Source organism: Rattus norvegicus, chromosome 2, assembly GCF_021556685.1.
Source record: "Rattus norvegicus strain SHRSP/BbbUtx chromosome 2, alternate assembly SHRSP_T2T, whole genome shotgun sequence".
NCBI lineage: Eukaryota > Metazoa > Chordata > Mammalia > Rodentia > Muridae > Rattus > Rattus norvegicus.
Genome location: NC_141535.1, coordinates 198,275,519 through 198,301,036, shown reverse-complemented (window position 1 = coordinate 198,301,036; position 25,518 = coordinate 198,275,519). Strand labels below are relative to the sequence as shown.

The 25,518-nt window shown below is 46.4% G+C and overlaps 1 protein-coding gene and 1 non-coding gene across 5 annotated transcripts in view; one reads left to right on the top strand and one right to left on the bottom strand.

The window, feature by feature from the left end:
- Elapor1 (endosome-lysosome associated apoptosis and autophagy regulator 1) overlaps positions 1–25,518 on the top strand; it is a 78,261-nt gene that overhangs the window by 8,447 nt on the left and 44,296 nt on the right.
- Positions 24,887–25,012, bottom strand: LOC120101367 (U6atac minor spliceosomal RNA). Its single transcript, XR_015679542.1, has one exon. It is a non-coding gene; the product is annotated as a U6atac minor spliceosomal RNA (small nuclear RNA).

Sequence of the window (25,518 nt, the reverse complement as noted above, 5' to 3'; positions counted from 1 at the left end):
GCTCTTCCAGAGGACTGGGGTTCAATCCCTGGCACCCACATGGCAGTTGATAATGATCTTTAATTCCAGTTCTAGGAGCTCTGACATCCTCCTGTGGCCCCTGAAGGCACTAGGCAAATAATACTTTTCATGTGGTGTGCAGACATAAGTTCAAAACATCCATATGCATAAAATAAAAATAAATTTTTTCGTAAAATGTTTTCCTTGTTAGAAAATGCTCAGACAATGAGATGACCGGGTCTTTTTAAAAAAACCTCTCTCGGGGGTTGGGGATTTAGCTCACTGGTAGAGCACTTGCCTAGTAAGCGCAAGGCCCTGGGTTCGGTCCCCAGCTCCGAAAAAAAAGAATAAAAAATAAAAATAAAAATAAAAAAACTCTCTCTACTCATTCTTCAGAGGCTTGAAGTGAATTTGGCAGCGTTCATTGAACACTTCCAGCTCCTGTCATTACCACTTCTTCGACATTTAGTCTGACTGCATCCATTTCAACTTTATCTTTTCTTTTCTAAGTTGTTTTAATAACGTTAAATCACCCAGATTCTTTTTTCTCTCTTCTCAGGGACGTTTTACTACTGCTGAGGTCTGGGCTATACAGTTCTTTATAACTCTGTCCCTACTGACATGAGCTGCCATCAAAGACTCATATAGTTGTTTACAGATTTGGCTGGCATCAATTTTTCCTGCAAAGGAAGCTGTTGGAACCATAGTGTTTAATTCATGTACTATCCTGTCATCAATTGTCCTCATCACCTTGAGTAATTTCCGGAACTCGGCGAACTCTTCACAGTTCACACCGCCACTGAGTGCCGCCATATTGGACCATGTTTTGCTATTTTAACTAATGCTTCTCTGTGCCTTCCTGCATCTGTCTCCTGCTAAGAAGGCACGTATTTCTCAGTGCCGCAAGCCTACAGGAGCCTGGTGCTGGGCCCTGGAACATGCAGATTCATCGTTAGGAGGTGCCAAACTGTTTTCTCAAGGGCAGGAACTGATCATGATTTCCCTTTCAATTATTTTAGAGAGTAAGGGATTAAGATTCACATGTTGATTTCTAATTCCCAAAGAACATAATCCCCACATTTAGGAGGAAGAGGCAGGAAGATCTACCAGCTTAAGATTAACTTCGGCTACAACGTTGAGTTCATGGCCATTCTGAGCAATATAGCAATATTATCTCTCAAAAAAGGCTGGGGATGTAGCCCAGTAGGTAGAGCACACAAGACCCTGGGTCCAGTTCTAGCACTGAAGGGACAGTAGATGGGTATGGAACTTAATACTGTCCTTGACACTGGAGAGACTCCCAGAGACAGGATATTAACTAGAACTTTAGAGTCCTAAGGAATAGGGATAATGTTTGCAAATATGGATCAATAATGAAGGGTATTCTTGCTGTTTGGAGACCCCAACAAAATCCCCGTCCATAGCCCTGCCCCCATACTGTGGATGTTGAATGCAGGGCCTTAGGCATGTTGTATCTGAAGTGTGTCTCTGGCTGGACTCTTACATTTTCAACTCAAATGTAGCTTTTGCTTAGATAATTCTTCAATTGAAAAACAAGGAGGAGGAGGAAGAGGAGGAAGAGGAGGCAGAAGAGGAAGAGGAAGAGGATCTACGTCAGCATTTGCTGACAAGCCTCCTTTAAGACTTAGTGGTTTAAAGGAGTAACTATTGTTCGGCTCAGAATGCTATAGTTTCTCCGGGTCGATTGTTGAGGTCTAGGCAGGATGGCTAATCGCTGCTAGGCTCCCATACAGGACTGTGGTCAGTGGGTGGTTGCAAGCTTACGCATCTAGGATGCCTTGTCAGGCGTCTGGCAGTCGGCAGGCTGTTAGTGGGACACCTGTGTTCCTTCCCTTGATTCTTATTTTCCCGTAGGCGAGCTCAGACCCACTTCTGCTATGGTCTCAGAGTTCCAGGCGGTGAGAAAGCACACCCAAACATACACACACAAGCAAAATAAATGTAAAAGTAGTATTTTGTTGTTGTTTTTTAAAGACCAAAAGCAATTTAGGAGAAAAGGATTTGCTTTAACCTAGAAGTTATATACAGCTCACCATTAAGGAAAGCCAAGGCAGGAACTTGGAGGAACAGAAACCATGAAGGAATACTCCCCACTTTCTATGGCCCATTCAGCTTGCTTGCTCTTTCTTTCTTTCTTTCTTTCTTTCTTTCTTTCTTTCTTTCTTTCTTTCTTTCTTTCTCTCTCTCTCTCTCTCTCTCTCTCTCTCTCTCTCTTTCTATTTATTTATTAGAAAAATTTTAATTTCATTTTGTGAGTACATTGTTGCTGTCTTCAGACACACCGGAAGAGATCCCATTACAGATGGTTGTGAGCCACTGTTTATTGTTTTATGCATGTGAGTACACTGTTGCTCTCTTCAAAGACACCAGATGTGACAGATGGTTGTGAGCCACCACGTGGTTGCTGGGAATTGAACTCAGGACCTCTGGAAGCACAGCCGATGCCCTGAACTGCTGAGCCATCTCTCCAGCCTCAGCTTGCTTTCTTTTTTTTTTTTTTTTTTTTTTTTTTTTCTTTTTTTCAGAGCTGGGGACCGAACCCAGGGCCTTGTGCTCGCTAGGCAAGCGCTCTACCGCTGAGCTAAATCCCCAACCCCTCAGCTTGCCTTCTTATGTAACTCGAGACTGGCTGCTCAGGGGTGGCACCATCCGCAGTAGGCTGAGAATTCCCACATCAATCATCAATCAGGAAACGCACCACAGATATGTCTGTAGGCCAATCCTGCGGAGGCATTTTCTCAGCTGAGGTCCCCCGGTGACTCTACAGTGTGTGGCAAGTTGACAGAAACTAACCAGCATGGTAACCCAGGTTGGTTTTGAACCTGCAATTCTCCTTCTAATTTCAGCCATAAAGTTCCTATACCGAAATGAACATGTGCATGCATATTTTAGATGTTTGCTCCATCACCATTCAGGTAACTTTGCCCCTGCACTCCCCTCCTCTCCTGTTTCCTCTCCTCCTCCCCTTCTTTTTGTGAGGCCAGGGTTCACTGAATGGCCTAGGTTCACTGGACAGCCAGGTTCACTAGATAGACAAGCCTAGAACTGCTTCTCCTCTCCCACAGCTTCCGAGTGCTGGGATTACAGGTGTGTACCACCACACCCAATGGGACATTTGAATGTTTGAGACGGGGTTACTCTGTGTAGCCCTGGTTGTCCTAGAACTCACTCTGTAGACCAGGCTGGCCTTGAATGTATGAAGATCCGCCTGCCTCTGCCTGAGTAGTGGGATTAAAGGCGTGCACCACCACCAACCGGCTTATTTCTTCAGCCCTTAAATTATGTTCTTAGTCAAAATGGAAATCCTTGAGTCAAAGGATGAATTGTATAGCTTATATTTCTCATTTTCCCTCAATTTCTCTTTTGGAGAAATTGTATCAGTTTTATTTACCATTAACCTTGTATAGCCTCATCCTTTATCGAGTTGAAGTTTGTTAATGAAAAATGTGAGATTTTAATTAAAGCTAGGGGTGTGGGGTTTTGCCTCTTTTTTTTCACGATAAAAAGTGATCCACACCCATGTATGTGTCTGGAGCCCACGGGGATCAGAATACTTGCGAGCCATTTTGTGGTGCTGGGACTGAACCCAAGTCCTCAGGAAGAATAAGTGCTCTTAAACGCTGAGCTGTCACTGTCTCTTCGGTTCTATTTTTTCTATGTGTGTGTGCGCATGTGTACATGTCTGTCTGTGTGTCTCTATGTGTGGGTGTGCGTTTAACATGGACCATGTGGAGGTCAGAAGATGGCTTGTGGAAGTCTTTTTCTTCCACCATGTGAGTCCCAGGGAATTCAACTCAGGGGGGAGGTGTGGGGGCAAATGCCTTCACCTCTGGGCCATCTCAGACCCAGTGCCTTCACCTCTGGGCCATCTCAGACCCAGGCATACGTCTTAATTATCCATCTTTTCTGGCTAGAATGCAAACTCTATATGGGCTAATATCTTCATATACTTTATTTGTTTCTATACTTCTAAAACTTATCATGTTGGAAGTACATCACTTTCTTTTCCTGAATTAAGCCCCATTTTGTAGATGATGAAATTAAGGTACAAAGAGCTCTTAGCCTGTCAGAACTTCCGAAGCAAGTGAAAGGGTAGGATCTCAGGCAGCTGGGTTCTTAGCCACCATGCGGTCTGCCTGTCCTTGCCCCAAATCCAAACAGTCCAAATGGTCTAAGCAGCAAAGAGACCACTTTCAGCTTCCCATTGTGTCTACAAGTCCCCAAGGACAAACTTCTGTCAGCACCTCCACATGACATTCTCTGTTTGTTTGTTTGTTAAGACAGAATTTCTCTGTATATCCCTGGCTGTCTGGGAACTCATTATATAGACCAGGGTGGCCTCAAACTCACAAAGATCCTTCTGCCTCTGCCTCCCAAGTGCTGGGATCAAAGGCATGTGCCACCACCATTCAGACACTATTTTTGAAATACTTTGTTCCCTAAGAAAAATATATGTCTTTTAGAAAACTCTATGAAAATTGCATCAGCATCTCTGTCTTATTTATATTTGGTTTTCATTATGGTAGATCTCATTACTGTATGTGTATGATGTGTGTTTGGTCGTCAGAGGACAGCTCTGTGGAGCTGACTTTTGCCTTCCACCTTGACACAGGCTCTGGGGGTTGAACTCAGGTCATTAGGGCTTGCTTGACAGTTAACCTGCTGAGCCGTCTCCCCAGGCCTGAGCATAATATATTGAAATTAGCTTCTCAGTGATCGATTCCAGTCATGTGTAACGATGCTTCAGGGAATATCCTCTTACAGGTCGGTGAGGATTTGAGTCTATCTCTAGAATAAATTCTTTAAAAATAAGACTGCTGTGTCAAAGGGTGTGCTTAACATTTCTATAGGAGTCTAGTGTCTAGTCAGCAGCACTGACTTAAAGACATCATTAGCCTTCTCCGTGACAGGCTCAGGGGAGACAGGCTCTGAGAACAGCCAGCAGAGCTCGTTGACCTCAGGGAATTACTGAGACATGAAGGGCAAGGCTCGAAGGCCTGTCAGCTTTATCAGGCTACCAGTTGTCTAAATCAAGGAAATTAAGCAGTGGCTAATTTAAAAAAAAAAAAAAGTATATGTCGAGCGCCTAGGTTTTGCTTAGTCTGTACCATTGTCTAGTTCTTTCTTAAGCTACTGCTGTAGATTGTACCAGGTTAAAGAACAGAACAGATCATTAGAGTCAGGGCTTGACAGCTGCTGGAGACAAGTACATCTTCATACCCACTTAAGTCTGAAGCTTAATGTACGGTTATCATCCATTCTTTACCTTCCGCTTGTCACAGATCATTAAATGCATTTTTAAAGATGTAGATAGCGATGTATCCTGAAAAGGAAACAGGTTAAGGCTCATGGCTTTCTACTCCTTTTAGAGTGTATGCATGCTGCTGCACGTGTGTACATGCGTGATGTCAGATGACAGCGTGGGAAGGTTGGCTCTTTCTGCCACATGGGTCTCAGGGACCGCACCCGGGTCTGCCGTGATTGTCCGGCAAGTGTCTTTGCACGCCGAGTCAGCCTGCATCAGCACAAATTAAAGGTTTTCTAAGCCTGCATCTTTCTACTGATATGAAGTAAAAAGCAAAAAAACAAAAAAACAAACAAACAAACAAAAAACAGACAATTGCTTAATGCTTTCTTAGGGAGATGGTGAGGGAGATAAAGGGTGTGGACCCAGGTGTGAACAGCAAAGGTAAGACCAGCCTGAGTGTGCGACACAGATGTGAGCAGCAAAGGCAGGACTGGCTGGAGTGTACAGACAGGAGTTACTAGGAGTGCCTCACCATGAAATGAATAACCCTATGATCTAAGATTAAAAGAAAGCCATCAATACACCCCAACTTACTATTATTATTTCGTATATGTGCTTAAATTTGAATGCATGCCGCAGTGAACATGCAAAGGTCAGAGGGCAACCCTTGAGAAGTTGGCTCTTTCCTTCCACCATGTGGATCCTCAGGCTCGGCAGCTGATGTCTTTGCCGATTGAGCCATCTCTCCGCCCTAATTGCTCTTATTAACATCTTAATTTTTTAATGTGCAAAACCTAAGTCTTAAGGAGATTAACTGGTTTGCTTGTTCTAGGGAGCATCATCCACATGGTGCCTTTAGAACGTTGAGGATGTTGAGGGGGCATGGACGTGGGGTCCTTTCTGTTCTCACCTTCTTGAAAAACAGGTTCAGCCAAGATACACAGTTTAAGTTTATTTAGCAAAAACAACAGAAGCAACAAGGCAATGATAGTAGGCACCCTAAAGTGATTGTAGTGGGTGCCCAAAATGGGGAGCAGCTTGGTCGGTTCTGTGTTGTGATTTTTAAAGATAAGACAGGTAGCACATTCCTGAGGTAGGAGGAGGCCTCTTCTGTCCCAAGGCACGGCAGGCTAGATCTTTCTCTTAAGTATTTTCTCTTATACTTGCCACAAAAAGGAGGGGTACCCAAGCCACAGTGCAAATGCTGTTATCATGAGTCAGGTCCTTTAAGGAGTCAGACTCCTCATTAGTGTGCATGTGTGGGTGATGCCCTGGTGTGTTGTTGATAAAGTGGGAACAACCCAACTGCAGCTTCAAGGTTTTAATCGCTTACTGGCTCTCGGATTGTCAGCAGCCTCCAGACACAGCTGCCGTTTTCTCTGGTGACCTCACATCTAAATCCCAGCCTTCCGCATGTCTCTAGGGCAGACTCCTGTTTCTGGAATAAACAGGAGCTTCTTAGAAATCGTCCTTACAATTCAGTCTGGGCCAGGCAGACTGCATGCTTTTAATCACATTCGGAGGCAGAGGCAGGTGGATCTCAATGAGTTTGAGGCCAGCTTGGTTTACGCAGTGAGTCCCAGGCCAGCCAAGGCTGCACAGTGCAACCCTGTCTCCAACCAATCAACTAGCCAGGCAGCCACCCAAACGACCAACAACAAAACCAATTTAGTCTGTTGCAAGTAGGCATGAGGATATATGGAAGTGCCTGTGTGCGTTCCCTGGGAGAGGCTTCGTGGGAGCCGCTGCCGCCTTCCAAGACTCCAGCACCGCTTTGTGGTTTTCCCTGGAGGCCTGTCCTTCCTCTAATCCATCGACTCGATGGTGTAGACTCAGCTGTAAGCTCTTTTGCTTCGCCTCTCTATCATCCTGAACCTGTCCTTCTAACCCTAACTCATTTTAACTCACACACTTGTTTTCATTGTAACAGAGTCTGGACTTAGGGGAGCTCTTAGGGGAGATCCAGTCATAAGGGATGTGCAATTCCTAAGACTGTTTGCCTCTGATCCTGAGCAATGAAGTGTTTGATGCCGTGTGTGTGTGTGTGTGTGTGTGTGTGTGTGTGTGTGTACACGTATGTGTGTATGTACGTATATGTATGTGTATGTATGTATGTATGTGTATGTATGTATGTTTGTGTGTATATATGTGTGTGTATGTGTACATGTACACGAGAGTCTATGGGTGGTACACCAGTGTTTGTCTATGAGAAGGTCAGAGGAAGACATCTGAACCTTCCTCCAAGTCTTTGTCTGACTTATTGCCTCAAAGCTCTGTTTCTGTGAGGACGAGTAGCTGGTGAACAAACTTCCAGGGTCTGCCTGTCTCTGACCCCTAACTGCTGGATTACAGCCGGCTTTCTACATGGGTTCTAGAGATTCAAATCCAGGTCTTCATGCTTGCACAGCAAGTGTTCTGAGCCACTGAGCCATCTTTCCAGTCCCATACATTTCTAAATATTTCGAACCAAAATGTGTTAAGCACCTCCCTTTCTATATTTCACATTTAGAACTCAGAATTTTTCTCCTAATTTGAGACAAGAAGCCCAGATAGATCCAAGGAGGGGTCATACCCTACTCCACAAATTTTCTTCTGTTGTTCGAAACCAAAGGGCGCTTTCTCAAAACTCTATCTTCCAACTTACATCATAGGACAACTGGTCAGGTTTCAGTTTTGCTTTGTTTTTGAGACAGTGTCTCGAACTGGCTTTTGTGGCTTCAGAGGACGTTAGATTTATAATTTTCCTGCTTCCACTTCCCAAGTGGGATTACAGAAAATCTAATTTATGGTCTCAGGCACAATAGGCAAACACTCCCCCTCCCCTCCTTTCCCCTTTGGCTCTTTTGAGACAGGGCCTCACTTTGTAGTTCTTGCTGTTGTAGAGCATGCTGTGTAGACCAGGACAGCCCCATACCGGCATGATCCGGTGTAATCCGGCGTGATCCTCCTCCTCTGCCTCCCAGGTGTGAGCCACGGCGACAGACTGCCAGGTTCTTAAAATCTTGGTCGGACTGAGAACCTGAACTCTGATCATTAGTGGAGGTTCACTGATGGCTTGCTCTGTGAAAAGAAATCAGTGTTATATGTGTGTATGTAATATGTACATACATGTGTGCATATGTATGTGGTTAACCTCTTTAATCACTGCACTATCAGAAAGTGCAGATTTTTCCTAATACATGACTGTGAATTGTTAACACACAAGGAAGGTTGTTAGACACTTGGGAAAGCATCTTCAATTTGGTCCGCATAGGAAGTTCCAGGCCAAACAGGGCTACCTAAAGGCACCTTGTCTTAAATAAACAACAAAGTGCACATTCTTCAACTGGAGTTCCTTAAAAATGCCCTACCAGTACCTGTCGCTGCTGATCCAGGAGAGATGACTACATGGTCCTTTGGGTTCCACATATCCGGTGTGGAGGAGGAGATAGCCTTTTCCTCTGAGAGGTTCCACCTTTGCCAGCCCAGCAGCAGAGCTGCCCCCTAACACTCCCTTTGCTTAAAGTTCTAATTTCCTCCACAATATACAGGCTCTGGGTTTTATTTATTTATTTCTTTGACTTCTTTGGACTATCGAGAAATCTCAGTCCCTGGCTCCAGAGAACAGACATGTCAGAGCAGTTAACATTTGAAAATATCAGTAACAAGTTCTCTCTGGAAATTGTGGGTTGTTACTGTTTATTCTATAAGATATTTACCTTTTCTCTGATGTTTAAAAACTTTTAAAAGATTACATATTTTGTGTATGTGTGGGAGTGGTGCAGGTAGGCCATGGTATGAGTGTGGAGGTCTGAAGACAACTTGCAGGTGTCTGTTCCTTCCACCATAAGGGCCTTAAGGATCGAACTCAAATTATCAGGCTAGACAGCAAGCACCTTCACCCACTTAGCCATCTCACTGGCCCCTTAGATTTAATAATTTTAATATCCAAAGTTTTAAAATAATTTATTTATCAAGTTATCTCCTTCGTTTGTTTGTTTGAGACTGGTTCTCACTATGTAACCCTGGCTGGCTTAGAACTCACTGTGTAGACCAGGCTGGCTTTGAACACACAGAAATCTATCTGCCTCTGCCTCTGGAGCACTGGTATTAAAGTCATGCTTCACCACACTGGTCTCTAAGTTACTTACTGAACACGATGGACTAAAAACAGAAAGATAAGGCAGGAACTACACACCTACAAGTATAAGGCTGTTAAAGGAACAGGCAGTTGCAGGAAGTTACAAAGAGAAATGAAGGTATGACAGAAAGGGGTCAGATGGGAAACAGCAACAGACAGAGCAGCCTCTGGGGCCCAGCATCAGATCCTAGCCCCACAGACTTCCAGACTCAGGCATCCAGGGGTTAGAGGCATGGCTCAGTGGGTAAGGTGCTTGCTGCTCTTGCATTAAGATCCCTAGCACATAGTGGGGAAGCCCAGAATGGCTACTCTTGGAGAGATGGACTCACAGTGGACCTGGCTTGGGTTCCTAGACTACATGGCAGCCTACAGCCATCTATAACTCTAGTCCCTGGGGATGTCATCTTCTGGCCTCTGCAGGCACCAGGCACACCCACACTGTATATACATACATTCAGGCAAAATACTCATCCACATAAAAATAAAAATAAAAATAAATACTTTCTTAAAAAAGAAGTCTGACATGATCATACACACCTGTGAGCTCAGAACTGTTGAAGCAGGGACAGGAGGATCACTGGGATGTGCTGATTATCAGCCTATCTCTAGGTTTAGTGTTGCGAAGAAATAAAGGGGAGAGGGATAGGGAAGACCCAGTCTCTCCCTCATGCACACACGTGCTCACACATACACGCATGCATGCATACACACACATGCATGCATACACACACATGCATGCATGCATAGGCACACACATGCATGCACACGCACACACGTATGTACACACAGTAAAATTTTGATAAGTTCTGAAGCTGTAGCAGAGCACCTCAGGTGCAGAGAAAGCAGAGCGTATCAGTGTTCTAACAATGGAATTACTAATCTCACAGAACCAGCTATCACTGACGCAGAAACTTCTTTGTTCCGGCCAGAATTCCAAAGTACAATTCTCTTCTTGACAGAGCTTTGGAAGTTGTAGAAATGGAGCGTTTCTTTTAAACCACTGTAATTTCTTTTGTCTCAAACTTAAGTAGAAGGGACTATGGTACTTAATTACTATCTATTAACCATTCCGAAAGCTGGCTGCGATTAGAGCAGCAGGGAAACCTAGGCGGCTTGTTTATGGGTGGTCATAAAATACAGGAGTACCGTGACTGTTCTGCTCTCTCCAGTGACTGCTAAGCAAGCATTTCTCCAAACCTTCCTGAAAATGAGGGGTGTCTGGCGTGCTGCCTTAGTTTCTTCCACCAGATTTCATTCTTGGGCCTACGCCACTTGTGCTCCCTCCAAGTATGAGGTGCTCGTGTGCACTCAGCCCTGGGTGATGCGCTGCCCGGAAGGGTTTGGGGTGGGAATGGGTGGGCTGCCAGGTGGTGGGAGGGGGACACAGAAGCAGCAGGGCTGTGCTCTCACCAGGTTTAGCACAGGGTAAAGGAACACTTCGCCTGGTAGCAAACCGTAACTTTGGAGGAGGGCGGGAGTGAGCTGAGGATCTCATGTCGGGTTCCTGTTTGAGTGATGGTGGCTGTCCATACTTGTAATCCCAGCACACAGAAGGCAGAGGCAGGAATAGACCAGGCAAGCTTAAGAGCAGCTAGGTCTAAATACAGGCTACCAGCCAGGGTAACACAGAGCTATCCTGTCTCGAACAAACGAAAAAAGTCATAAAGAAAGAAAAAGAGACAGAGAGAGATACATGGCTCCATCAGCAAGCCAGAGGGTATGAATTAATTCCAGAACTGATGGAGAGGAAAAGACAGAGGATTCCTGGGGTTTACTGAGCAGGCAAGCTAACACAAATCAGCAGGCTCCAGGTCATCGACAACTCTGTTTCAGAAAAATCAGGTGGACAGTGTTAGGAAATATAATGTAGTGAGGGGGTACCGGGCAGGCCCATGCCAAGATGTCCCCCTGGGTAATTATGCCATGCAACAGATCTGGTATAAAGGAGGTTTATTTGGGGGAAGGGAAGGGATGGAGAGTGAGGGCCTGGAGAAGGAGTAGAGCCATGAGGGCAGAGAAAAGAGGACAGAGAAGGACAGAATGGGGGAGAGAGAGACTGGCTGGGAACACGTGGAAACAGAGAGAGAACTGGGGTGGTGAGCCTGTACCTGGCTGTGGCAGGTAATGGCAGCAGATGATGACATAAGCCTTGCTAGGTCACTGGGAGGAGGCAATCTAACAGATAGTTATTGAAGATGGCACCCAACATTCATCTATGGCCTCCGTATACACACACACACACACACACACACACACACACACACACACACACTCCATTCTTTGTGCTTTTCTATAAAACTGCTTCCACCTCTCCTGTGCACGGAGGATAATACTATAGTTTGCCAAGAAGACTGAGGGTGGAGCAGGGGCAGGGCCCCCTCCTGTGGCTTTAGCCTCAGATGCTTTCAGGTTTTTGCCCCGAAAACTTTCTACCCTTCTCCATAAGAGGCCAGTGTGCAGGCCTGGCTCTAGGTCTTGAACCAGTCTTTTCCAGAGTTTTAAAGATTCTGGCTTCTCTCCATTGCATGCAGTCTGGATGCTACTCTCTCTCACCGCCAAAACTCCCAAGAAGAAAAGTGGTATCTTTCAAAACTTAGGCTGTGGGTCAGGCCTGGTGGTGCATGCCTGTAATGTCAGCTCTCATGAGGCTGGGGAAGGTTAGGAGTTCAAGGTTACCCTTGGCTGCTTTGCTAGTACAAGTCCATCCTTTACTACATGAGAGCCTATCTTTAGAACAAAATGAGAGAAAGACAAAGAGGAAAACAGCAACCATAGAATGAAACCATATTGTTCCTGGGTTAGGGGTACAGCTCAGCGATAGAGGCCTTCCTGGCAAACAATGTTCTCCTGGTTCCTAAAAGAAAAAAAAAGACCTAGTCAAGGCTTCCAGAGCCCAGCCCTCTGTTTAACACAAAGCAAACATCTGCCCAGTGAACAGCTGGCACGTATGCCCATCCTGTTGGCTTATTGATAAGACAGGATGCCTGCTCGGCCTGCCCAGCATCTGCTGCTCTCATCATAGCTGATCTGTGTAGAGCTCGGTCAGTCCTTCCTCCACCGCCACAGCCTGAAGGCCTGTGCCAGCTTGAATAACACCGTTGCTGCCTTTAAATTTTTTTCTTAATTTTATGTGTATGGCCATAGTATGTCTGCTTGTCCATCTGTGCTTGACAGGTGTGCCCCTGTGAGAACAGGGATTCAGATCCCCTGGAACAGGAGTTACAGAGGGCCACTGTATAGGGTCCTGGGAACTGAACCTGGATCCTCCCGTCTCGCCAGCCCCATACTCTGGCTGTCTTATCCTAAGCAAAAGTTGTGGCTGAATGGGGCCTTCTCCTCAGGGCTGCCTCCCAGGAGGTCTCACCATTTATGGAAGAAACCTAGAGGAAGTTCTGATTCAAGGAGCTCCCTCTAAGCTCTTTTGTCTCCCTCCTTTTCATTTCAAAAATAGTGCTGTGTTGGGGCTGAGGGTGTACCTCAGAGGCAGAAACGATGAGTTTACAAGTTGCTGGATCCATCCCCAGCTCTGGAAAGAAAGAAACAAACATAGTGGAGGGTCAAGCCTGGACCACCATGAAAAAGACAGCCACAACAGTGGGAGCTGGAGGTGTGATGTAATCGATTAGGTGAAGCGCTTGCCACAGAGCCCTGGGCTCAGGCCCAGCTGTGTGTCTTGGTTCGGGCCTGTGATGCCAGCACTTGGGAGACAGAGGCAGGAAGATTAGGTCAAGGTCGTCTCTAGCTATGTGATGAGTGTTGCTTAGAGTACTTGAAATGGGGTGTGTGTGTGTGTGTGTGTGTGTGTGTGTGTGTGTGTGTGTGTGTAAATTTTTAAAAACATACTCAGTAGAGTCGGAGAAGGAGTGGAAGTTCCTGGAAATCCTGCAATTGCATAGGACACTCAAAAGAAAAACGGGACAGTGTCAGTTTAACTCCACGGCCACTGTCAACTCCAGGCAGGCAACATTCATTCTCTTGCCTCTGTCTAAATGCTAGGATTACAGCCATATGCTTGGCCCTGATTTGATCTTTTCAATTTTCATTTTTTTTTCCATCTAAGATGCCATTGCTACACCTCACAGCACAGAGCTGAGAACCTTGCATCTCTCTGTCTAGATAGAAAACTTGATTTATGGGCACTGTAATGAGGTCACTCATCTCCTCCAAATATTTCTGTGAATCATAGTGTATCCAGAGTGTACCCCAGTGTGACCTGATCTAGAGACAAGGTCTTTGCAGATGAAGTTCAAGTGAAATCCTTAGGGTGGGACCTAATTTGACTGACGTTCTTTTTTTTTTTTTTCTTTTTTTTCTTTTTTTTCTTTTTTTTCTTTTTTTCGGAGCTGGGGACCGAACCCAGGGCCTTGCGCTTGCTAGGCAAGCGCTCTACCACTGAGCTAAATCCCCAACCCTTGACTGTTCTTAAGAAGGGCTGGGGCACTTTGGGTTTAGAGGTACACACAGTTAAAGTGGTGTGTGAGGACAGTGTTGCGAGGTATGGTAGCACCTGTCCGTAATCCCAGTGTTCAGGAAGCTGAGTCAGAGGGATTATCAGTTCTAGGCCAGCCTGGTTTTACAGATAGACACTGACTAAAAAAAGCCAAAACACAGTGTCATGCTGTAACAGACCCAGGAACACCCCAGAGTGCTGGCGGTCACCACAGGCTGGGACAGGGATGTAGGAGATATTCTCCCTGTCGGCTTCAGGCATCTCTCCTAGCCCCCTGCACTGAGAGACAGCAAAAGCTTGTGGTTTCAGTCCACCCAGATTGGGGTGCTGTCACAACAGCTTTGGCAGACTCCCATGGGTATGCTGAGGTGTACCACGTCAGCATCCACAGGGCACACTGAGCAGGGGTCAACGTGTGTGTGGGGTGTGTGTGTGTGTGTGTGTGTGTGTGTGTGTGTGTGTGTAGTGTGTGTGTGTGTGATTGTGTGTGTGTGATTGTGTGTGTGTGTATGTGGTGTATGTGTGATTATGTGTGTGTGGTGTGTGTGTGTGTGATGTGTGTGATGTGTGTGTGTGTGATTGTGTGTGTGGTGTGTGTGTGATGTGTGTGTGTGATGTGTGTGTGTATGTGGTGTGTGTGTGTGATTATGTGTGTGTGTGGTGTGTGTGTGTGTGTGTGTACGCATACATGCTTACTTGTGCATGCATAGAGGGAAGAAGACAAACTCAGGTGCTGTTTCTTCCCTCAGGCAGTACCTATGGGCTTTTTTGTTTGTTTAGTTGTTGTTATTGTTGTTGAAACATTGTTTCTTACCGGCCTGGAACTTGGCCTGGAACTTGCCCAATTGGTTAGGTTGACCGGCTAAGCAACCTCTGGGTTTGTCTTCCCAAATGTCTTTGTCTTCCCAGGTCCGGGAAACTAAGCACAGTCTGCCACACTCAGCGTTTTTTGAGGTGAATCTACCTCAGGTCTTCATGCTCACAAGGCAAATACTTTACCAACTGAGCTCTCTCTCCCACCCAGCTTCTGTTTTTCATTACATAGAACTCCCTATTGTTTGAAATGGATTAGTTAATTAATTCTTTTTTGTGGTGCTGAGGATCTAACTCAGGGCTTTCCATGTGCTAAGCAAGTGTCCTGTTTCTCAACTACACCCCCAGCCAGCCCTGTTAGAACCGTTGTTCTCAACCTTCCTAATGCTGCAACCCTTTAATATAGTTTCTCATGTTGTGGTGACGCTCGAAGTCAAAATTATTTTTGTCCCTACTTCATAACTGTAATTTTGCTACTCTCTAAATTGCAATATAAATATCTAGTATTCGGGATAGCCGGGATGTAACCCTGTAGGTGGTCTTGACCCACAGTTGAGAACCACTGACTTGGAGCAGTGTTACACCAAGAACATCTGCATTGAGTCAGAGTGGATTAAAGGCCTCATCCTGTTCCCAAATCACATGAAATGTTTCAAAATAACTGTGGAGCATCTGCTGCAGGCCAAGCACAGACGTTCAAAGGTTGTCAATCAGAAACCAGAATCAAGGCAATAGCGTCACTAAGCCCGCCCCTGTCTAAGCCGGTTCCTGGCCTAAGAAGCAGCAACCCAATGTGGCAATCGTCAATCCCTGATGGCCTGTTGTTCTTCTCAAGGAACCTGGACCAGCATCCGGAAGGATTGTGAAAGGGGTCCAGGGTAGGCTGGTGGGATGTGAGGGTGGCAGAATATTTTGAATATTCATAGGAAGATATGAGATAGGGTTTTATATATCTCAGACTGGGCTCAAACTCACTACGTAGCCAAGGATGACTTTGATTGGACCCTGTGATCCTCCTGCCTCCACCACCCAAGCGCCAAGGTCGCAGGTGTGCACCGCCATGTCTGTTTTATGTGATGCTGGGGATTGAACACAAATTAGTTCCTCGGAGTAGCATCAAGTGACAACAGAATATTAATTACCCCAAGTTGATCTGTCCAGCCGTAAACAAACGGAGCAGGAACACGAGTGCATACAACAGAGGGAAGGAGCCACTCTGAGAAGGCCGCACCCTACAACTCCATCTCTGTGACCAGAAAAGGCAAAGTTGTGAAGACGGAGAAGACCTGGTGGTTGGGAGGAAGGGGTGGACAGAGCCAAGGCAGCAACACTGTGTATGATGTGGCATCATATATATGATTCTACACAGTAGACACAGCGTCACACACACATTCATCCAAAGCCACAGAACACATACATAATCCACGTGACCCCCAGGGCAGCAGTGGATCTGAGCGGTAAAGATGCATTCATTGCTTCATCCGCTGTGGTGGGCGAGGTTGGTAGTGTCCTAGGGAACACCCGAAATGTCTGTTTTCCTTTCACGTTTGAGAGCTTACAGTTGCTGTTTGCTTGTCTATGCTTGTTCTTACTGTTGTTCTCTTTGCAGATTTGTTGTTTGTTTATTAGACGAGGTCTCACCTCACAGTCCTGGCTGGTCTGGAACTCACAGAGATCCTACTGCCTCTGCCTCTCTGAGCCCTAGGGATTAAAGGTGTCTTATATAGCCCAGCCTATCCTCAAACCCAAACTGTGTGGTATAGGATAACCTTGAACTTGTGATATTTCTGTCTTCTGCCATGACACCTGGTGGTTGAACCCTTTTTGCCTAGAGTCCGTGTTTGTTCCAGGCAAACAGTCCACCAAACCACTATAGTTCTCGGCCCTGAGAACCTATAATTGATTTTAAAAATAAAATAATTTTTTAAAAAAGTTTGAGGAAACATGAAAGCACACACGGGTGTCCTTGGGGATCTAGGGAAGCTAGTATGGGGAATAGTCTTCTGTTGTGGGGTTGTTGCAACTGGGAATTATTTGCTACAACCGTAGTGGAATTAAAGCCCTGTTGACTTGTATCTGTAGACAAGTGTTCTCCATGTTACCGTTCTCGATCTGAGACAGGTGACATCCAGACAGGCCACGTCCTTGGACAGGTTTGTGAGGGCCAGGCCCTCCTTGGCCCAGTGTTCACGGGTCTGGTTGCAAGTTCAGGCAAAAACAATCAAGTGGAACACGTTGTGCTCATTAAAAAGCAAGAGAAACCATCTTTGAAGTTCAGTCTCAGAGAGCCCCACCCCCTGGGCAGACGTGTGCCCTCCTCTTACCTGTCAGAAAACGATGAGGTTTCCTAAAGTGGCATTTCGTTCCTTGGTGACAAAGCCTTTTCAATCCCAGGGATATTTACGGCTGGCACTGAAAAGCCCTTTGCACCTGACCACCTGGCCGCAGTGACTGGGTGTCAGCAGCCAGCCTTTGTCTGTGAGAGATTAGCTTTGGGGGGCTGCTGGGGTGAAAAACGGAGGGAGGAGACAGATGTTATTTCATATGTATGAGAAGACTCAGGTGAGAGAAGAGGTGAGTCGGGGCTGGAAGATCCAGTGAGGCAGAGAAGGCTGTCACTGCAGGTCATCGCTGACAGGCAGCAAAGTCAAGGGCTCCTTCTCTTGCTCTTGCTCCCTGGCAGGGTCACCAGAAGTCCGAGTGCTCCATAGGGTCCCCCATCCTAGTCCTAGGAAGACACAGATTTTTTTCTTTTATTCTTTTCTTCCTTCCTTTTTTTCCCCCTTCTGTACAGAAGGTTGAACATAAGCCTCACACACACTGGGTGGGCAAGTGTTCTACCCTCTGTGAGCTTCGTCCCCCTTTCACCTACTTTTAAAATTTTAGCTTCCAAGAACCTTCCTGAACAGACTCTCAATCATCCTCAGAGATGGTTGTTGCCAGGTTTTGAGGTGTGGAGTGGACTGTTTCATCCTCTTAGCAGAGTGTGTGACGTACCCAATTTATAGACTCGGGAGATGGATCCACAGCCCTGCAGGGTGGCGTGGTAGGACAAGAGCAGGATCCACACCTCTAGGTTCTAATCCCATCACCTTGCACAGCTCCAGAGCTCTGCCATTCAGTCGTTCAATAAATCCTTACGGCCAGCTGCTGTGTCTGTCGATATTCCAGGCATTTGTGCTACACCTGGGGACAAAATAAATGGTCATGTCCAATAGAGCTCGAAGCTGATCTAGCATGGGGCTGAGACACTGGACGACTAGGTTATAAAGTGTGTTTGAAGGCAGTAAACTCTATGAGAGGGGTGGGGAATCACTCTGGATTTGAGGGAACAATAGTTCAGTGAGACCCAGGGGAGGGAACTGTCACTGTCAATAGGAAAGTGTCTCAGTACTTCTGTCTTAGTCAGGGTTTTACTGCTGTGAACAGACACCATGACCAAAGCAACTCTTTTAAGGACAACATTTAATTGGGGCTGGCTTAGAGGTTTGGCTGTTCAGTCCATTAGCATCAAGGAGGGAACATGGCAGCATCCAGGCAGGCATGGTGCAGGAGAAGCTGAGTGTTCTACATCTTCATCTGAAGGCTGCTAGTGGAAGACTGGCTTTCAGGCAGCTAGGAAGAAGGTCTTAAAGCCCACGCCCACAGTGTCACACCTACTCCAATATGACCACACCTCTAATAGTGCCACTCCCTGGGCCGAGCATATTCAAACCATCGGAAAGTCAGGCAGCCCGACTAAATCAACAAGACTTCGGGAGAGCTGTGAGGACTAGTGATGCACAGAAGCCAGCCAAGTGCCCAGCACATAGCTCATTGGTTAGCGCCTTATTATCTTCTTTATGTGACTGCTCAGGAAAGACAGACCGTGCTACTACAGACAGATGGAACAGTGTCAGCCTGGCCCAGGGCATGGAGGAGCCAAATACCTGCTCTGTGTGGTGTGTCTCTGGCGTGACTGGGAGGGATCTCTTTTGGGTTTGGGTCAAAGGAGAAGCCAGAAACCCCGAGCAGAAAAGAACAATGCTAAGAATAAGTAATCTAAGGCCAAGATTCTCCCAGATTCCTTAACCTGGGATCCCAGTAATCCTGGTACCACGTTGCTAGGCAACCTCACACAGTAGAGGACAGCTGGCTGGGACCAGCTAGCTTGAGACCTATTGCTTAGTAGCTCCTGGGTCTGGTGCTCACTGTGAAGGGAGGAAGTCTTATATATTAGCAGAGGAAACAACTGGTCACTCAGGCACTCAGAGGAAAGCCCTGAGGCCTCCTTAACCCTGTGAGTCTCCTTTGGTGCCCAACATTCACGTAAAGACCCTGGTACTCTGGGATGAGATGGAGCTCCGTTGGCAGTAACATGCTTGCCTAGCATGCTTGAAGCTGGCTTTGCTCTCCACACCACATAAAACCAAGCATGGGGCTCAGCATTTGCTTCCAAGCCTGACAAACTGAATTCAATCCCAGAAAGCTACAGGCTGGAAGGAGAGAACTGAAGCGGTCCTCTGACCTCCGCATGGACATCATGGCAGGTATACACTCCCATCCCCATGCCACACACACATACACACATATGCACAAACAGATATAAAATCTAATTTTAAAACGGGCATGATGGTACATGCCTGTAATCCTACCACTGACAGGACAGGAGGGCCAGAATGGTGTCCATAGTCAGCCTTGTCTCAAAAAGACCCTGGCAGCTTAACTGTTCTGAAGTGCAAATCCTTCAGTGCAAACAGAATTTCACCTACGAAGAAGTATAAACATGTAATCCCATTAAAAAGACAGCTTTCACCAGAGCTTCCAGGGACTAAGCCACTACCTAAAGACTATATATGGACTGACCCTGGACTCTGACCCCATAGGTAGCAATGAATATCCTAGTAAGAGCACCAGTGGAAGGGGAAGCCCTGGGTCCTGCTAAGACTGAACCCCCAGTGAACTAGACTATGGGGGGAGGGAGGCAATGGGGGGAGGGTTGGGAGGGGAACACCCATAAGGAAGGGGAGGGAGGAGGGGGATTTTGCCTGGAAACCGGGAAAGGGAATAACACTTGAAATGTATATAAGAAATACTCAAGTTAATAAAAAAAAAAAAAAACAGTTAATAATCTAAAAAAAAAAAAAAAAAAAGACAGCTTTCTACTTCTCTTTGACGGGGCAAATCCTTGGTCTCCTGGTTAAAGTATTATAGCCTTGGTTTAGTAAAATATTAAAGGACTTCAAACTTCTGATCCGTCATTACACAGTTACATGTTTTTCTGTGTAGAGAGGAGGTGGCAATAAAGTTGACAGAAAGTATGAGACTGCAGGAAAACACACATGGCGGAATTCTGACTCCTGTCATACACAGAAGTGATCTATAAGCCACAGGGTAAGAACCATATCTTGTGGGAAATTTATCATCTAACAAATGGGATAAATAACTTATTTTTAGATTCATTTGTTTGTGTGTGTAAATACTTTACCTGCATGTATTTCTTTTTTTTTTTTTTTTTTTTTTGGTTCTTTTTTTTCGGAGCTGGGGACCGAACCCAGGGCCTTGCGCTTCCTAGGTAAGCGCTCTACCACTGAGCTAAATCCCCGGCCCCACCTGCATGTATTTCTACGTACTAAGCTTGTGACTGTTACCCTCTGTGGACTAAAGGGCATCGGCTCCCCTGGAAGTGGAGTTATAGGTGGGCGTGAGCCATCATTTATGTGGGTTTTTGGAATCCAACTCAGGTCCTCTAACCGGTGCTCTAACCTCTGAGCCATCGCCCCAGCATCAGTAAGTAACTTAATACTTAGAGCACTAAGCCCTGAAAAAGGGAAGATGATGGAGAGATCCAAACACACTGTCCAGGAAGTTTCGATGAACAGACTGATAGAGTACTGATGTATAGGTGGTCCTAAACGGGTGGGGATGGGGAAGCAGGTGGCTGCCCTCCCTCCCCCACTTCCAGTCTGGCAAGCTACAGAATGGGCAAAGATCCTCCCACCACCGCCTTCACAACAAACAAGGGAGTTCAGGTTGCCTCGCTCCAGAGCCTCAACCCAACCACACACCACAACTCAAGCTGGGTCAATCCCGGTGCAAAAAGAATAAAGGTCATCCAGGAAAGCATCCGGCTGGCACTGTGCTTGAAGACTCAGGAGGAGGAGGACTGACGTTTCAAATGGTGACATTTCTCTGACTTTTTCCAAGTTTCTGAGCAGAGTGAGTTTATTCCTACTTCTCGGTAAACAGTAAGTCCTCCTGACAGAGAGTGGAAGGACTGAGAGGAAACAGAAGGCTGCCATTACCTGGTGTTAATCCACGGGATCCAAGAAGCAACTACTACACACTGGCCAGTGTCCCCAGCTCTTGACACTTGAAACATCTAACTATTATGTCCAAAGGAACTTCTTTTCAGGGACTCTGTGAGGAGAAGGGAATGACCTGGGTGTCAGAGGGACAGGAAGTGTCCTTCCTCAGAACCCAAGGCTATAGTCACAATTGGTTCCAGCAATAACTCAGGTTTGCTTAAGAACCTGTTCTGAAGAACCCTGAGGCCAGCCAAGACAAACCCTGGCGCTGTATGTCTGCTTCCTGGTGCGACTGGGACCACACAACCTTGGCTTTGGGATTCAAAGACTCAGAAGGGGAGACTCCTGCCTGGTTCCAGATTCTCCCCCAGGATAGGGGAGACTCTCACCAGCAACCTCTCGGTAGCTGTTAATGTTTAATTCAATAACATCACCCACTAAAATGATGTGGTTTGGACTTATGCATCACGTATGTGTATGTATGTATGTATGTATGTATGTATGTATGTATGTTGTACATTTAACAGTGAAGGAGTAGTAGGATGTGTATAAAATAGTCTCCAGTGGGGAGAGTGAGTGGCTGAAGCAACCGTGGCAGAAACAGGAAAGGATTAGGACGGCAGTGGGCGCACAGGGCCCAGTGTACTACTTTGACTTCTGGAAATAGATATTTAAAAGCTTGACGTGGCGGCATATGTTCATACTTCCACCTCGAGGAACCAGGAGGTAGGTTGATGCCCACCTAGGCCACATAGCAAGACCTCGTCTCAGAAATAATTGTAAAGACATGAACTTGGATCTCACCATAATGAAGTTTTCACATCTTCGCTATGTCACAAGTCTAAGGCTAGCCTGGGCTACATAGACACTGTCTCACAAACAAACAAACAAAACAACAAACAAAAACACGTTTTAAAGGGATGTCTGTCCCTCCTGGAAGTTTCCCTTGCACAGCAGTTATACAGAAGCTCATCACCTTGAACCTGATCGTTCCAATCCAGGGACTCTGTCCAAAGGCAACAGGAGACTCAGGCGCCATCACGGGAGTGCAGACTGAAACAAGGGAACTCTGGATGAGAATCACTGTCCAGCAACGTTAGAATGGTACAGAATCGTTAAAGATGGGGAAACACTCTCAGCTGCCTGGGGGCAACCGAAACAGTCTGAACACGTGCATCCTGCAAGGTCTTCACTTGTACTTGTTTGCGTCCTAGGGACAAAGCCAGGGCCCTGTGCATGCCCAGCACCCACTCCACTGAGCCGCACCCAGAAGACTGGAAATGTAGCTCGCTGGTGGAGCACGTGCAAGGACCGTAGAGTCCAGTCCCCATCACCGCCTCACCCCACACAGCATTTGCACATACAGAAAAATAATTCGGAAAGACAGACAGACAACAAAACAGCAAAGCTACTTCTCCCAGGCCACCTTTCACCCAGCATGCAATGCACATTTCGGGGAGCTTGTTACATTGAAAAATGACCCGCTTCTGGGTCTCAGACAGGGTCCTTGCTGTGGTCAACTGAAAGCCAGCTTTGGTTTAAAGATTTATAAATACAGGAGTGAGGTAAAATTGGGAATGGGATGAATTATTTTTTCTTAGTGGACTATAGCAAATCTATATTTTCTTTTTAAAAATTGTTATTACATAATGTGTATGTATATATATATATGTATGTATGTGTATATGTATGTATGTATCTACCTACCTGTACAGCATGTGTATATATGTGCATTTGCACATGTCTATGCATTGGTGTGACCAAAGACTGACACTGGCGTCTTCCTTGATTTATTTCCACCTCATTTTTTGAGTCAGATCTCTCAGGGGACCTGGAGCTCACCTACTCAGCTAGACAAGGCAGCCAGTGAGCCCAGGGATCCTTGGATTCCATCCCCCAGTTCTGTGATTAGATGTCTGGCTTTTTAAACAATCTACAACATTTTTATTGATTCTCTAAGAATTTCATGCATGTGCCTGGATTTTAAGTGGGTTCCTGGTCTCACATTGGACGCAGCTCCCATGCCTGTCCTGCAAACACTTCCCTGATTAAGTCGTTACACCCGGCCCCCTGCCGGCCTTTTGACTCTGCTGCCAGCCCAGGCCATCTGTAAACAGCACCCTTGGCAGCCCTGCTGGAGGATTGCCCTGTCAGGAAGGAGGATAGGATGGGATGCCCCACTGTCAACAGGCCATCTAGTCTTGTCCCTTAGGCATTTCTGCCGGCCATCTGTTCTGTTTCTAACAGCAACGCTAAGTGTCTTTGGAGGCCTGCTTGCCACAGCTTTCAAACCTCTCTGAGTCAAAAAAGAAGCAGTGCCGTTCAGTGGTTAACGTCACCTTGGCGTTAGAGAGGTGTTCCTGTCTTTGGCAGAGTCCTTAGGCATCAAGAGCTTCTGCCTAGGAAATGGTGGAGGGAGTGGGGGAGGGGTGAGAGGTAGGGAGGAGGGTGGAGGTGGGGAGTAGGGGTGGGGGTGGAGATAGTAGTGGGGCATACAAGAGCACGGAATAGCAGTTACATTCCTTTGTATTTTATGACCGGTCTCCTCTCCACCTCATTCTCATCAGCACACTGTACAGCTATCCTCTCTGTGAAAACTGGAACTCTTTCAGATCCCGGGCGGGCTTCAGACTCATACTGCTGAGAGCGTCTCCCTAGAATGCCAAAGATCTGGCGGCCCATGGCACCGAAATTGCCAGAGTTTAAATGTTTTAATTGTAAAGGAATGGAATGCTCGAAAACAAAACATTTTTAGCAGTTAATTTTCCTCCTCCTCCTCTTCTTTTTCACAGTTGCAACAAAAATGCTTTGAGAAATGTCTTAATAATAATCTGGTACACCTCAGGGAGTCACCGCTACAGGGGCATAGCCAGTAATCGCACACGATGTGCAGCTGCCTTCCACTGCTCCCGCTTGGTGTCCTTTTGAGTTCGGTCAGTAGACTGGTAACTGAAAATACATTTTTCCCTAAAATAATTGGAGCTGTTTCTTGCATTTAGACTGCCAGGTAATCGGATTTCCACCGGAAGGCCTATGTGATAGACTAACCTGAGGCTGGGCATGTTCTCTGGCCTATGGCATAACCCATTTAAAATGTAAAGTTTTTAAAATATACCTCGGACTAGTCTTGAATTTGCAATCTTTCCCCCTCTACTTCCCAAGTGTTGGTATTACAGGATTGTGTTACCTCACCAGTCATTATGTCCCCTGTCCCCCACTGAGAGTACAGGGCTGGTGAGAGGATTCAGCAGGTAAGGTGCCTTCAACCAAACCTGAGGACCTGAATTCAATCCCTGCGACCCACACGGGAGTGGGAGAGGACTGACTCCCGAAGATTGTCCTCTGGCCTCTACGCGCGTGCACACAGTGGCACACAAATAAGTTACCATAATTTTTTAAATGTAGTTTTTTCCAGTTTTACACACAGCAAAATCTACCGTCTTAGCCATTTTTATTTATGTGTGTGTTTTACGGGCACGTGTGTCTATGCACCACCTTTAGGCCTGATGCCTGGAGAGGCAGAACAGGGCGTCTGATTCTTTAGAACCAGAGTTACAGGTAGCGTGTGGATGTGCCAGTGCAAGCTGCACGTGGGTGCAGGGTCAAACCCAGATCCTATGGAAGAGCAGCCAGTGATCAGGGTCAGATCATTTCTTCAGCCACCAAAATAGCCATTAATGGTAAACATTAATTTGTTTATTCATTTGACCTCACCATTGCTGTTCCCCTACACCACCCCCCACAGTTCCTTTGCTCATCCCCCCTTCTCCTCTGAGAGGGTGAAAGCTTCCCCAGCACATCAAGTCTCTGCAGGGATAGGTGCATCTTCTCCCTCTGAGGCCAGACAAGGCAGCCTAGCTAGGGGAACAGGATCCACAGACAGGCAACAGCTTTAGAGACAGCCCCTGCTTTGGTTGTTGAGGGACCCACATGACCACCGAGCTGCACAAAAACAGTGGTTAGGTGCCACAAACCATGGTGGCAGTGCCTTAACCGTGTGCATGTTGTTAGGCTCAAGGGTCTCCACCATCCTTGACAAGGGGAGTGCTAACCTTCCCTCCTTCATACACCACCAAATCAGCCGTTTATAAGTGCTCTGCTCACTAGCTTTAAGGACACACACACTGCTGCATTGTCATCAGCACGCCACAGATCTGTCTCATGGAACTGTCTCCATGAACACAACCACTCTTCTCTATCTCATCCCTCGACAGATGCAGCTCTGCTGTCTCTCTGATCCCAACTACTCAGGGCACAGCTAGATGTGAACTCATTCAGCATTCTTCCCTTTCTGACTGGGTTCTTCCCCTTAGTATAACTGTTTTACCTCTGTGGACTCCAGTGGGCAGGGCTGTGGCCAGGTAGAACTGGGAAGAAGGACTGCTTCTCCACAGCAGTTCCACTTCTCTGTCCTGTCCCTGACTCAGTAACAACCCACTTCAGGCTCTTACTCAGTGACCAGATGTCCTCACTCCCTTCATCTTGTCTCTCACCTGTTCTACAAAAGTATCAGATGGTGTGGTGTGGGCTACATGCAGTCCCATGGTAGGCGAGCCACCTCATTCAGCAGTCCCATCAA